The sequence below is a fragment of the Microtus ochrogaster genome, chromosome 2 (genome assembly GCF_000317375.1).
Source record: "Microtus ochrogaster isolate Prairie Vole_2 chromosome 2, MicOch1.0, whole genome shotgun sequence".
Taxonomy (NCBI): Eukaryota; Metazoa; Chordata; class Mammalia; order Rodentia; family Cricetidae; genus Microtus; species Microtus ochrogaster.
The window spans coordinates 35,787,490-35,792,738 of record NC_022010.1 but is presented as its reverse complement, the minus strand read 5'-3'; positions in this window follow the sequence as shown (position 1 = coordinate 35,792,738).

Here is a 5,249-nt window from a genome sequence, read left to right as displayed (position 1 = left end):
GGACTGGGGAAATACTCATTTCCATCACTGCAGAAAGCAGTGGATCCTACTGTTATTCATTAAGAGGTTATTTTGACAACTTACTGTGGGAAATCCACCGGGAAAGACTGAAGATTGAGACTTAATTCCAATTTAGATTAAACCTACTTATTTTTACTGCTAGCAAAAGGGCAGCAGCCTTAGAGCCAATCAGCATGCTGTGCCAAAAGGAAAAGAAGGTGGATATTTAAGGTGTACAATACAATCAATAGTCTATGAAATCCATAGCTGGCAAGAAAATTGCCTTACTCCCTTCTGTTTCTCTTTCCTGTAATAAAAAGACCAGTCAACCCAGACCCAGTGATAAGGGAGTTTACAAAAGAAGAGAGCAAATGGTTAAATCCCTCACAGCAGGAACACCATTATCCTATTTTTATCTCTCTGCAGGCCACTGGGATCTCACAGACATTCCAGAGCAAAGTCAATGGCCCTAAGGAATGGCTAAGTTTTTTAGCCATCACTGAAGAATTATGTGTGAATTATTACATAGATCTGAGCACTCAAGGTGAACTGACCTTTATTGACTGGGATAGAGCAGGCAGTAACACAGCGCCATCGGGCTAGGACTGGCTGTCAGGTCCCCACACTATAAGCTACCCTGATGAAATTTTCAGAAGTCCATTATACAGAGAATCATTAATCTGAGTTAAATTGATTGGATCTCCTATTTAAAAGACTTAGGAATTGCTGTCAGCTGAAGGTAGATTCAGCCCCTTAAAAAATCATGATGTAGAAGCCAACATCATCATGAGGTGTTTTGTATTTAAGAACAATGTTCTGAAGAAGTTGAACAGCATAGCACATGAAGTAACAGTACTCAGGAGGGGTACAGTAGGGAATTAGTTTATTTTTCTTCCAAGCAAAATGTTTTATTAGGATAATATTTTTTGCGTATGGAAAGTTTCTAAGATAATCAACGTCAAATATGTTGACTTTTGAAATTACCATTGAAGACAAATGAAATCATTTCCAGTTTATCTGTTTCTAAATGTATGTCCTATTTTATAGTAAAAGTCAAGGTTGAATAATTTGCTCAAATTCAAATAGTGCACCGAGGGCAGAATGAGCCGAACCCGGGTCTTTACAGAATAGAAGTTAGCAGTTAGAGCTCCCACAGGAAAATGTTATTCACCATTTCTGCAAAGCCCCCTCCTTGTCTCGAAAGCCATGCAATGGAGAGGAGCCCATGAAAAATGATGAGGGTTAAGAACATCTATTTTACACAAGATGAGCAATTGCTTCAGATCTTATGAAATTGAATAAATAGAACATACTTGCATGGAAAGAAAAACAATGATGATGACAGCCCCGCTCTATGATTTGCTCTTAATGGCTCATAATGTTTTCTGGCAGCAGACTTCCTAAACTTGCAGAAGAAGCCCTTTGAAAAATAACAAGACCATCTCCAAATGCCAAAGACATCTATTTTGTTTTAATTTGGATGCTTTTCAGTGAGAATTAGGACTTTATAATTCTCAAAGAAGCTGGTTCGTAAGGGTTTGATACAAATCAACGGGAAAAAAAATGCAGTTTTATGTTTAATTCTTTGCTCATTAGAAGCTATGATAAAGAAGTATTGTACCTTCCTACGTAAATACCCAACAGTTAATCACTTAGGTAATTGGCAGAATTAGAAGTTTCCAGTTCTTCTCTTTGAACTTTAGACAATAATGAACAGCTATCATTATCCAACAGCAATCCAGAGGCATTGGAAAATAATATTTGAATGATATTCTTTAAATATATTGTCCTTGATTCCCGAGTGTGAGAATGAGTGAGTCTCTGCATCTATATTTATCTCTTGTACCTTTTCTTGGGCTCTTTTTCTTCTCTTTGTTTGTTTTGACTGATTTCATTGTGGTAGTTTTTGTTTTATCTTATCTTATTTTATTTTATTATTATCCCTTAGGAGCCTGTTTGCTTTGTAATAAGGAACAGAAAGAGGGTGGATACAAATGAGAAAAGAGGTGGAGAGAAACTGGGAAGAGCAGAGAAAGAGAAACCATAATCATGACAAATTACATAAGAAAAATTCTATTTTGAATAAAAGGAAAATTTTTAAAAAGAAGAAAAAGAAATACTGCAGTTAGCATAGCTGGGAAAAAAGAATTTAGTTGTAATTTAAAAAAAGACAAACGTCACTACATATATATGTACAAAAATAATACACTCTGCCTTTAAAATTCTTTTCCCAATAAAAGATTGCATACAGAGGAAAAAAATAAATTGCCCCTGTAAAATTATTATAAACACATTTGCTTTCCATTCTGAATGCAGCCTAGTGTCATTAAACTAGCAGAATCAAATGTTGTTTTGGCCTGTTTTTGTTACACATTCTTTAGGCTTTATTAAGAAAATATTGGCACAGTCAAGGGTAAACGGCATGTTTCTGTTCTTTTTGAGAGTTTACAGGGACTTCTTTGCTATGTAGGGGTCAGTCATTTATTAATCAACTACAAAAAATAGTAGATCCTCCAAAACCAAGATTATGCAAACTGGTCTGTTTCTGAGGACCTAATCATTCTACCTGCACTATTTGTTTAATTTTCAATCTTACTAAATGCTTAGAAAACAAAATTAAACAGACCAAAGTTCTTGTTTTGAATAGTTTAAGAGGAAGACAGACAAATAAATCCCTTTGCAGGATGTCATGCATAAATCTGAAAACACAAAAACACAGATCTCACCTCAGTGTCTTTGGAGGCAGTGGAGAATTTACTTATTAACACAACATTAAAATGGTCAAGAAATACTATATATATGTTAGTGATACTTTCTGCCACCAGAGACCATATGGATGTCAGTGGTCCTCTGAAGGAAACCACGGGGAAGTCCATGATCCATGCTGCTGCCAACTGCTATGGGTAGGGAATCTTCTTTTGCAGTGGTATCGATGACTTGCAGACTCATAATTGAGAATGAGAAACTTTGAAGGCTTCTGTGACACCTGTACCTCTAATGTGGCATGCCCCCGTATGCTGTGAATATGTTTTATTACTACTGGTGAATAAAGAAACTGCTTTGGCCTATGGCAGGGCAAAATATAGAAGGCAGAAAACTCAAACAGAGAAGAGGAAGAAAGAAGGTAGAGCCAGGCAGATGCCACATAGCTGCCAAAGGAGATAGATGCCAGAAACTTACCAGTAAGCCACAGCTTCATGGCTATACACAGATTAATAGAAATGGGTTAATTTAAGATATAAGAGCTAGCTAGGAATACACCTGAGCCGTTGGCCAAACAGTGTTGCAATTAATATAGTTTCTGTGTGATTATTCGGGTCTGGGTGGCCAGGAAACCAAAGTGCAGTCTCAGTTAACACACCTTCAAAGAAGTAATAGTCCAGGCAGGAAGCTACTGAAGAGAGTCCTTAAAAATTGTAATAAAGGTGGTGGAGCATGGTACTTCACAGTTGATGTCTTCTCTTAAAGGACTCAGTTTAAGGGGCTGGCCATTGGGAGTTTGACTGTGTTCCAATGAGTATATGGGCAACACAAATTGGACCTGATGTATTCTTTCTTTTTCTTTTCTTGTTTTTGGTGGGGGAAGTCACAAGGGTGGCCAGGTGGATCTGGCAGGAATGGGAAGTCAGTGTGGATGGGGAGCGCATGGCATTAAAATCTCAAATAATTATAAAAATATTATGTTCCAGAAAGAACAATAACCTGAGAAATGGGAAAACTTGAAATTATTTTGAAAAAGGCAACTAGAGAAATGGCCGTGGCAGTTGGAAAAAAATAATAAAAATGAACACTGAGTTCTTATAGCAAGACAGACATGTGTTAACTCATTTAATACATCTCATATCCCGTTATCTCATCTAATCCTTGTTTTAAATGAGTGTTATTGAAGCGTGGTTAAGTCATCTACTTGGTATCACCTGGCCAGATAGTAGAGGAAATAGAATAAGATTTCCCTTATCTCCGACCTAGTTACTACTAAGATAAACATTCGTTATCAAAACACTGCTGCAGTTTTGTCTTCAAAATGATATCTACTATGTGTGAAATAGAACCTCAAGACTTGCAGGGAATTTTCTTTAGAAACAGATGGTGAGAGTCTAATTGTCCTTGCCTCCGCCTGCCAGGGGAGACTATTAGCTTCTCACCTCTAACACAGGACAAAGATATTCGAGGACATAACTAAAAGAATTATGGGTAACTTTTCCAGTAATTGGGATAGTGGTCATTTAATAAAAAAAATAAAAAAGGAAGAAACAAAAAGGAAGAAATAAAAAGGAAAGAAAATATGGATTGATCCCAGGTTTGGTGGAGGAAAAAGCTTATTATAGATATGTGGGAGAGCATAGTCAGATGCAGGAACATTTGGGATAGTCATAGTCAGACTGAACTGCCCTGCTGTACAAATTCTAATTAGTCTTAATAATAAAAACCTAGAGCTAGATAGCAGGGTAAATGCTGAAACATCAGAGAGACAAAGGAGAAAGCCACAGCCAATCCTTATCTTGCTAACTTCTCAGATGAAAAAACGATCAGCTCCTGTCTTCTCCCACTTTATATTCCTTTCTCCAACCAGTCATATCACTTCCTGTCTGTCTGTACAGACCTCCAGACCTTTATGGTTAGCCATTGGCTAGCTGTGTCCTCTGTCTTCAGAGAAGCTTTACTTGTTAGAGCACAAACAAAATATCACATTTCCCCTTTTTTTGTCTAAAATAAAAAAGGTTATAACTAATATAAGAAAATCTATATACAATAAGTACTATAACTATATATTATATATATATATATATGCAATAAATACATCAATAATGACTAGTCCATTAGTGATTGACAGATTCAGAGAATATACTCCATATTTACTTTTTCTTGGTGAGTCCAAAAGGTTATACTTAATTCATTTTCTATGCTAACTTGCATTATCAAAACTATCTTTGTATGTCTCTCAATCTTATATACTTTACAACTCTTAAGTGAATTACTTTTCTGAATCTGGTAACAAGGAAAACTTTAACTACAAAGTCCATCTGAGACCTGAGAAGGTAATAATACTACCTGAGTAATAGGAGGTTCAAGAAAGAGCCTTCCAAAAATTGTGAGAATTGACAGAAACAGCTGACTGCCTGGACAGTCATCCAAAGTTCCTTTGCAACATTGGAGAATTTCTCTTTGGCCTATAGGCCTAGAATATCTGACAGACTTTTCTGTGAAGTAGGATATTCAGAACTGCTGTCCTACCTTGTCTTGGCAGT